Source organism: Seriola lalandi, unplaced genomic scaffold, assembly GCF_002814215.2.
Source record: "Seriola lalandi dorsalis isolate HSWRI2012SDOR001 ecotype SW California unplaced genomic scaffold, Sedor1 jcf7180002054832, whole genome shotgun sequence".
NCBI classification, from domain to species: domain Eukaryota; kingdom Metazoa; phylum Chordata; class Actinopteri; order Carangiformes; family Carangidae; genus Seriola; species Seriola lalandi.
The window spans coordinates 1,711,559-1,722,663 of NW_019525385.1; positions in this window are offsets into that span (position 1 = coordinate 1,711,559).

An 11,105-nucleotide genomic window follows, 5' to 3' on the forward strand; every position below is an offset into this window, starting at 1 on the left:
ACTATTCACAACCCTCTGCTGGTGATGATCCTTCGAACAACAATTATTTCAAATGTCAAAGATCCAAGCCTTCGGGGCATAGACAAATGAACATTAAAAATCTATTACCAAACACTTTAAAAATACACATATAGGTTTCTTTTATTTTCCTAATAGTAGATCACAACAAGAAGAGCCTGTGTAGCCAAAAAGTATCACTCTTTAGGTGTTTTATGAAGATCAATCTTGGCAATTTTTTGCTCTATCTATAAGAATGGAATGAGGCTGTAACTGCTGCAGAAAGCTCTGAGGTGGTGGAGTTTGCTCACAGAGGTTCGTGTTTGTGTTTCATCTCCTTGTTTCCTTTTGCTTCACGTGACTCCATCCGGAGGGGTGGCCTCTGATTTGCTGTCACACTGAGCTGTTCTACATGACCTCTCATAACCTCATCTCATCTCTCCGAGGACTCCCGGGAACCTTCGGCCGACCCTGTGGATGAGATGAAGATATTTCCACTGCAGCCAACTGAAACCTTTGGGCAATAATAGTTTTTGAGCGATCACAATAGTCAGAGTTTGACCTGTCTGATTATTTGATGCTCACATTAAAAAAAAAGGTAAATGATAAGCGAAATGAAGACAGTCCCGAATGAACAGGAGAGGAAATATGATTAAAGTTGTCTGCCTCTGGCTGCAGAGTTGCTTGGTTCAACCACTTCCTGTTTTGCCTTCTTGTAAGTGAATTGTCCAGTTAAGATATATAAGCCTAATAAAAAGGTATTGCTTGCAGTATCAATCTATTCCATGTGATTGCCCCTCATGATGGGCACAAAATCCATCCAGTGATAATGGCATCCATCTCCGCCTTTATATTGCATGTATTTGTTACCTTTGGCCCAGTAGCAATAAATCCAATCTAGTCTCCTGGACTTGGACCGCTGACCACTGCGAACTGGTCAAGGAGAGTGGCTACAGTTCATTTCACATCACGCCCGTCATGATTACAGAGAGATTAACCCCCCCCCACACACACACACACACACAGCTTCTTTCATCACATTAGCATACATATTTTCTATGTATATTTTGTAGTTTTAGAAGTATCTACTCAGTTAATTTAACTCTGACACTGTCATTGTGATGTTATACAACTCTCTGAAATTTAACTCCTAAACTGGAGTGTTAGTAAACTCCAGCCTAACCATAAAACAAAGACCCATGAAATTTAACCCCAGGACGACACAGTTCTCTTTATTTCTTTCAATTTCCATTAGTTTGTGTGTGTGATTTAACTGCATTACAGTTGTATCTCTCCTTGGCTACACTAGCTTTCTGCTCAGAGCTGAATCTACAGCAATGCGATTACATGCAGTTTTTACATTTTTCAGATTTTACTGTCAATTAAAGCAAAACTGAACACAAAACTTTAAAGTGTATAGAATCAGTTAGGAAGAAAAGCAAGGCTGTCTTAACTCTCTCTTCACCATATAGAAATATCAATAGTATCTGTACTTATTAGATCTATATAAAGTTTTGTTTTCCCCCTTGTAACTCCTGCACTAAGTAATGTCTTCTGTTAAAGATTTGACTTTGTAATTCCTCTATTTGTTATTACTTTCAGAAAGTTAACCACCTCTCAGATGAATTCAACAGATCATTTATATGTGCTGTGCTCCATGTTTCCATGAAACGTGTTTTAATGTCTCTCTGTTTAAGCAGAGTTTGCTTTATGTTCACTGTTTGTTGCATTGGATGTGATTTTTTTGTTCCGCACAGAATGTGATGCTCTCTAAGGGTCTGAGCTGCGAGTTGTGAGCACTCAGGACTCTCATCAGCGCTCATTTCAACACAACCATCCCCAGGGGAGCTCTAAGTGGAGCAGATGGTAGACAAATAGCGTGTAAGAGGAAAAAAATTAAGGAGTTTTACAGGATTTTCATCAATTACCTGAGCTAATGCATCAATATAGAGTAAAAAATGCTATTTGCGATGTTTTTGACAGCACCATCAATATATTAATAACAGCAATGCAAAACATCAATCTTCATTTCCAACTTCAAAGGATGTTGCTCAACAATGCCACACCTGACCATAAAAGTTGAGTTCTCCCACTCTGCATTTTCATGTATCATATAACCATTTCTGTCACAGCCCTCATGTTGGGCCCCCAGTATGTTCCATAATAGTAGGCAATGAGCGAGTCATTGTCCTGCATTAGCATGTTACGGTACAGGGAGTTAAAGAGACCAATTTCATCTCTGCCCCGCATCCCCCTGATGGGATTGGCTTTGATGGGCCTGTGTGTTAGAGGGCTGGTTTCTGGCTTCATAAAGGATGATATGAGTGTGTCATGGCTTCATAAAGCAGTAAGACATGCTTTTTGGAGCCTGGAAGGATTGCTAAACTCAGACCTATTACAAAGCAGTCCCTCTGTGTTAGCCTTTGAACATTGTGAATGAAGACTGAAACATTTTAGGCTGAGAAAGGTGCAACCATTTCTTTCATTCTAGTACAAAGCCTGCTGTATTTAACGTCTAATTCAAATGACAGAGACCATTCAGCAGCTAAAACTATATAACTTAGACCTACCAGAATGATCAGACCAAACAAAATGATCTTTTGTTAATGTAGCTTCATGAAAATAACAAAAAATAAAATAATTAACCAATGATAACTGTGTCACCTGATTAGGTTTATTCTCACAAACTCAAAATACAGAACATAAATGGCAGTATTCTTTATTTCTGTTATTGTTCAGGTTTCCTGTGAAAAACCTAAACCATCAATACGTCAGTAGGCTTTACAATACTTTTCATTTCCTTTACATTTTCCTACCCTGTCTGTTGCACTCAGCCCAAGCCTCCTACTCATTCCTACTGCTGACATACAGGACATTTATGTATATATAAATTTTATTAATTTTTTTTTTATAATGGGTCACAAATAAGTACTTCCATATGTAAGAAAAATAAATAATAATTTCCAAAAGGTGGGCACACACAATGTAGCTCTATGGCACAGATGGTATTGGCAAGTAAAATGGAATTACTGCTACAAATAATAGAGAGGTGAAGAGGTGAAGAGGAGTCAGCTCACAAGAGAGGAAAACAGCCATAGTTCAAAATCTTCAAATATCCAAAAGTTATTTTTCAGTCTTCACTTCTGACTGTTATGTTCCTTCTGAGTCCTAATTAATATGTTAAGACTTCTGTAATTAAAATGCTCCTGGTGTAAATGCAATATTCAACAGTTCTACTGACAGTGATATATTCTACATGGATTATCCTCAGTGATTTTGTCTTGCTAATTAATCAACATTATTCATGATGATAAAAGAGGGGAAAAAACTCACTGATGAACAGACTGCCTCAGCAATCATGATGTACTCACTCAAGTAAACTTCTGAAATATTTATTATTCGATGTGAGTGCTCCAGTGTGGCTGTGGCCACCAGCTGAAGTCTGTTGGTTGTGACTGAGCAGCTCCTGTGGATTTATGTTTAGCACTTAGCATTTATAACACAATAATGCAACTTAAGTCTGTATTTATATTAATAATACATTAATAATTAACTCCTGTGAATCAGTTGTAATCATATTTGGCCATAAATAATTGTAAACATCCACAGAACCTGTATTATAAAGCGTGAACTATTTATGCACATGTACAAATTCTTCACAGGTGGGTTTAAAACACTTTTATAACACTTTTATATGTGTTGAACGCTCATGAAGATGTGTTGAGTTTGTAGACTCATTCTTGACAAAACATTCCTAACTTAAGGTCCACTTACTCAATTTCCTGTGGAGCTTTCAGACACATCTTCATCAGTGGCCGGGGTTTGCTCACTACTCATGGAGAGATAAGATGCATTTCTAAATAAGACTATGCTTAATTGATACTTAATAAATATAATAATATAAGCATTTTATCAATAGGTATAATAAATAAATATGATTAATGCAATAAATAATTTCTCATAATGTTATTGTAGCTGTTTTACAATGTCATTCATCCACTATCTGTTACAGATGGTTTATAAATGGGGGTTGAAATAAAGTGCGAGGGAGATAGTGGTTAAATCAGAAAAACTTTGGGTCAGTTGTTTGCTCCTCCCTGGATTTCTGGTGGCCTTCTTCTCAAAACCCAAATTATTCTCATGAAGGCTCATGATCTTTAATTATTCCAACAACAACGAGGGCTAATCTACAATTTTAAGTTGTTCTCTCTGAAATAAAGAAATATGCACACCCACTTCCCAAGGCTTCCAGGCTTAGTCCTGCCCATTGTGTTGTTTCTGCAGTTTGTCTCTATTCATTTGCATTTTTATGCAAGGTTAGTGGTGAGGGACTTCTATTACTGCCATGAATACATTAAGAAAACCATTAATCACATTCAGTGTAGTACAGAGTGAATCAGCGACACACCTGTCCTACTCGCTTTTTGGAGGAGGAGGGGGCTTGTTACTTATCACTCACAGTAGGCAGGACAGGGACATGAACCTAAGGCAGACACAACCAGACCTGCCCTCTCCAACAAGATGAATACACTTTAGTCGTCATGGTGTCAAAATGTTTTTCAAAACTTGTCATGATGTTCATTCATTTTTCATTTTCTTTCTGTATTGCTTTTTTTAGGTTTTCACTTTCCTCTCTGGAAGTCTGAGAACAAAGTCAATCTGGCATGTTTTGTTTCATGGTCAAATTAAGGCTTTCATTATGCAAATGGTAAAACGCTGCATAATTCCTGATCAAAAGAGTCAAATTCCTCAATAAATAATCATTTATCAAAAGCAAAATGATGACTTTTGCTGAAATCTGAGGCATGAAATTGCTCTAATCTGTTGTTAGCTCCTTAATTTAACCTGTGGCTAAATATAGCCTAACTGACACTGAAGCTATTACCAAACAACCAAAGCATCAAATACAGGTTGTTAAAACGCACTTAGACCAAAGAAGAGCTTTATTTCTAACCACCATGAGAAAAACGGTAGGAATTAGCCGACCAACAAGGAAATAAGCAAATAAACAGACAGCATAATGTAATGGTTATGGTGCTGCTCCTGAAGTTGATGTTCCACCTACCTTTTCTGTTTTGGTGAAGGGAACATTAATCTGACGCACCATTGGAGTTCTGTCTAATGTGAAAATGTAGAGTTTTTTCCCCCCCTGCTTCTGCAAGGAAGAAGCTTCTATCACACTAATGATAATAAATGGCAACTAATGGGATGACCAAACATAACAAATGGAAAGTTTTAAAGGTGTGGGGGCCACATTAAATCTGCAATGACATCTTCAAGTCAGTGTTGTGTCTGTGCTAAACAAGAAAAAGTGATCACAGTTATCTGTGAAGTTTTGAAATATCAATGTTCATAGTAATACACATTACATACATCTTTTAAAGTACATATAGTTTGTCTGAAAATTGTAATATAGTATAGTATTGTTCATAATGTGGCGATGTACTGAACATGCAAAAGGCCAGCCTGAATTAAGTTGATAATAATAATATTTTTCTTGTAATTTAATTACGTAATCCAGTTACTTGTAACTAGTTACTACCTAACACTCTGTGGCTGTTTTATTTGGAATCACATACAACAATCGTTGTTGTTTAATTTGATGTGAATATAACTGAACATTTACTCAAAGTACTGTACTGTACTAGTGCATATTTTACATACTTGTGCTACACTTGAGTATTTCCAGTTTATGCTACTTTTAGTTAGTCGCTGTACAAATTAAGATTTTTCAAACAAAATATATGAGGATTTTGTAAAATGTGATGCATTGTTATAGATTCAACTGCCCAAAAATATATGTACATTAGTTAAAAAGAACTCCACCATGACCACAACAGAACTTCCATACTGTTGTATTAGTAATAATATAATATAATACTGTGTAATATAATACAATATAATATAACCATTTTTCAACATGAGTACATTTATTTTTAAAACTTTAAGTACATTTCACCATAAATACTTTTCCTTGACATTTTCAATCCAGGACTTCTACTTCTTTATCACGGCACATGTTGCAACTTTTACTTTAACTAAAGGATCTGAATACTGATTCAGTCCTTTGTGTAACTTTAATTGCTTTAGTTAATACAAAAACCTTAAATGGAAATAGATATTATATATTACGTTCTAAGCAATTGTTCTGTACGTGTTCTTCAGTAGAGAACTAGCATGTATGGTAGAAAGTCTGACTCTGAGAAGTATGTCTCAGAGAGTTTCAGGTCTTTGGCATTGAGTAGAACTGCATTTGTCTTAATGATCATGATCCTTGAGCTGATTTTTGTTTCACAATAATCAATATCAAAGTCGCCAGTGGCAGCAATGCCCAAGAAAGGGGGAGTAAACATAGAGAGGCATTCGTTTTCTGCGTTGGCCTTGTCAATGTAACAATGCTTTTAGAGTTTGGCCCTGAGCATCTAAACACACTCTCAATCACTCCTGAAATCCTAGGAGGCCACACTTGGCTGCTATTGTAACTTAGATACAGTCTCAATTTGTATGTTGTCTCACAGTAGACGTGGGAAAAATAAATGGATTGATCTCCCATCCCAGTCCAACAGCTACTGCACATCTGTTTTGAGACAGGGTTTATAAAAAATGTCACTGCTGAAAAATAAACACGTAAACCTTTGGATTATATTGTTATCATACCAGTATTTTTCACATTCCATTCATCAAACACACCATGAAAACACTATTTTGACGCAGCACTGTCTTCGAAGGGGAACTGAAGAATTTGAGACCTTCAGGATAATTTGTAAAAAATTGTGTTTATCATACAAAAAAGTGAACACTAAATATTAGAAACAGCTGATGGGAAAGATATGTGAAAGAGGAAAATATAAACAAAAGGATGGGCAATAAAAAGTGGGAAAGAGCCTCAATAAATCATCTTCTAATTTGTTATGTTTGAGGACTCATCCACTCCAAAGACACTTACTCCTATAAAGGCCTACTTAATTTATTGCACATCCCTGCAGATACCCAACATGCAAACTCAGAACAAACAGAAGTTAATGACTCTTTTTATTTTCTCTGCCTGCAAGTAACACAGGTCTGTCTGTGATACCGACCGGCTCCATCTACACTGCAGAGTAAATTCAAGAATGCTCAGACCAAGTCAACATTGGCTGTGAATGCTGAATTTCACAATGAAATTCAAATACATTTCTTGGCTTTCTTATTGCAATCAGAGTTATTCAGATTGTTGTCCGCTGAGGCCAATGGGAGGGTGTGAGCGGTGCGCAGCCCCGTTTGGCCCCCTCAGTGACCAGAGAGGAGGTGATAAATGACTACAACACTCATCCCTGTCAGCAGTGAGAGGGGGGAGAAGCAGCCCTCCTACCGTGAGCTACATCATCCTAACAACATTATTCTTTTCATGCGGTTTGTCGATAGAAGCCCTGTGTGATTGGCATGGGGATCCGCTCAGGTTAATTGGAAGCCTGAACTGTGTAACGGCACGGGAAGCTGAGCAGACATTGTCCCCCTTGTAATAACACAGGAGGCCTGTGTGTCTGTGTATCGATTACATCTTAGGTTCATGGCACCCGTATGGGAATGAAATATCAGAGGACAGGTTATGGATGTTGCCATCAATGGCACTGAAGGAGCGGAGATGGGCCAATTGCACCGAAGGAAAAACCCTGAATGAAACACTTTAAAAAAGATTACATTATAATAAATCATTTGATCAACATCCCCCATACCTCCCACCCGAAGCACTACTAATACACTTCAATTTAAAGCTCAGAAGTTAAGTTTGAAGTTAGTGGAACAGATCTGATTTATCAGCTTGAGATGCACTTGTTTGGTATGTGACAGGTGCATTTGCACTCCTGTCTGAGCTCTGTGGGCACAGAAACACTCTGTACTTTCCTCTCATTTTGATCCCCTACTCTTAAGTCTGCTTGCATTAGATGAGGGACACATGATACCCCATATAGGAGGTAACCTAACACACGGCTCCCTACATGGATGCACAGCTTGCAAGCCCATGGACCAGGCCACCCTGGTCAGTGGTGAGATTAAGAAGACAGAGTGACTGACAGCGCTAATATGCAGGGGAGGGGATTTAAAGCACTTTTTCTTTTTTGCTATTCTCAAAGTTTTTAAAATGAGATGGAGAATTTTTTTTTTTTATGAAAAGAGATATATCATGTGTAATTTGCCCACCTTTTACTCTACTATGAAACAACCTGCCAAGTCTGAGAGGCATTCATCTCTTTCCACAGTCATATTCTTATTATCGTCTCGATCATTCCAGGTGGCACCTTGATGCATTGTTTAGCGGCCAAGGTTTCAAAGGGTTTGATGCCATAACTCAGAGATTTTGCTTATTAATTTAGAAATTAATTACAAACACAAAGTGACATTTTACAAGAAATGTTTAGCATAGCATGAATTATCGCTGCTGTAAATTGGATGCAAGCGACGGAGTGCAAAGCCTTGACTTGAGCTCTTTGTGATTAATAAAAGAAGCTTTCACTTCAGTTTCAAAGGCAGTCATGATGAACGATACAAAAGGATGAAACAAAACTCCTCCTCCGGCTGAAGGACAAGCTATTTTAAGGGCGGATGTGCGTTTTAAAAGACGTATCAGATTAAGAGGAATCAAGGCTATCATTTATTGTATTTGTTGTCCCGTCAGACAGTTCAGTGACTAATAGCCAATGAAGGACATAACTTAAGATGGAGGTCACACATTTATTCAGTAGATTGCGATTTCTGCCTTTTAATATGTTAAACAAGTCAATGTATGTCAGTAAGTTTTCTTTTCTTTTGCTGATGATCACATTATTGTTTGACATTTTGTCATAGACAAAATGCTTGCATTAGCAACTACACAGGCAGGCAATGACTTGGACACCCTCACTCTGTTCTGTGGAACACAAACAGGAGGTCCAGCTTTGTCTCCTGTGGAGCAGAGGATCTGGATTCTACATGAGTGACTGAGACACAGCATCCTCCATCCTGCCTCTCATAGCCCCCTCATAGAGCCCCACAAGGCCCACCACGTGGCTCTCAGCGCTGAGGTCCAGATTGTGCCACTGGGCTGGTACCGGACTGGAGGTGGGCGATGGAGCCCCAATCCATCTCCCGCAGGAGCCCGGTGACGGGAGCATCGGTTGCCCACTCCTCGGCTCTGAGCACACTCAGGAAGATGGATTGGTTGGCCAACTCACCAAAGGAGGCAAAGCATGCCGTTAAGAGCCTGTGCATCACTTGGCTGCTCATATGCAAAGTTTGATGAAAGAGGTTTTTCTGGGAGCGATGAATTAGGGATCTGCTGTGAAATTAGATTTCTGGTGAAAACCTCACAAGGTTTAGAAGTAGCATTGTTTCTTTACTGCCATCTAGCCCAACGGTAATTATAGATAAATGTGAAATTATGTTGGGAATTCCGTGATGAAAGATAAAGATAGATGTCAGAATAGCTGACAGACCTAGAGAAACAATATCTTCATTTAGATTTACATAGTCCAAATGGTATTCAACACAAAGATGCTGCATGTAAAATGAAGTACAACTGTGAATAATATGTACTACAGAGAAAGAAAAGGCATGATATATAGTAATGGACATGGAAAGTGTTCACTTAATGTTAACAGTGCACTGTTAATTGTCCCAGTTAATCAGGTGGGATAAGTAGCCAACAGCTGTCTATCATTGTTGAAGTCTGTTGCACATACAGCAGGCTGAACAGTATGTGAGGGAACACTGGAATAGGAAACATGCAACAAACAAATGGAGAGCACATGAAATATTTCCCTCTGATGAAATAAATCTTGTGGAAAAATTGTCTCATCTTCAGAAACAGTCCAAATTGGTCGGCACTTTAACCTGATACACTAAGGATCCCGCCTCCTTCTGTCTGTGACCCAAACCTAAAACGGCGGCATGAACACTGACAAATTTGACAAAGGGAATTTGCTCAAAAAACACAGCCTCTATTTGGTCAGCCAAGCGGCAAATATGTCGGATGATATGGTTTATTAGGCAATCCATTTCTCCACAATAGTGGGGCCATCTGCAAAGGTTAGCGTGCATAAGGTTCATATGGTAAATTCTATCTAATCTGCCTTCGAAGGGGCCGCCGCGAAAACTCAGTGGCACATTTTTCATGTACGTACGATTTGGAATGCAAATAGAATAGCTGATGAAAGAGGTGACCTTCTAAGTGCAGAGCAGCGGGGGCTTTGTGGAATATGCACAGGCAGAATAGAATAGAAAAGAATGAGTTACTGCTACTGCCACCTCAGCTGCATTGTAATATACGACTGTGGCTCAGATACAAGTGAACCTGGCCTCAAGAACATCTAGGTTAATCTCTGAGGATGGCACATCATGTACTCAGAGCAAAGAAAAAAAATAGCTGGCTCGCAGAATTATATGCCTTTTTGCAGTGAATAAAGCCTCCAATGTCAAACAAAACATATCAAAAAGAAATGTATTTCATACTATGTACTACAGGTTAACATATTTACGGTTTTACATAGATAAAGTCATATAAAATATTGTATAGACTCACTGGATTTATTGTTTTACGTTTGAGACAAAATTGAGCGACATTCATTTGGATTTATGCCCTCATTGTGCATTTTGTGTAATAAATAGCAGCATGTATGGAACATTAAGTGGCCAATCCAGTTGATGGATGCTCTAACATGCTCAAAATCTAACTCAAAATGAAAGTTAGAACAAGATATTCCAACATATAAAGGTGAGACTATATGTCAATAGTGTGTAGTGTACGGACTCCTTTGTCATACGTAGTGCAAAGCTTGAACACATAGACAAATGGGTGAGGTGTATCATGGTCATTCAGCCGTGCATGTCTCATCTGTAGCCAGCTTTGGCAGAGTAGTCATCTTCATTCCCTTTGTCCTTACTGCAGTAGGTAATCTATCAGCCTCGAGACGTGCTGGAGAGTCCGGCTGGCCTACTCGCTCTCCCATTTGAATTGAGAACCCAGTTTCTGCGTTACCCGTGGTCCCAGTTAGACCAAGCTGCAATTGAGAGTGAGTGAGCTGTCCTTGATTCATATTACTGTCCCAGTATGATTGAGCTTCTTTGGTATCGTTGGAGAATGGAGAGAAAAT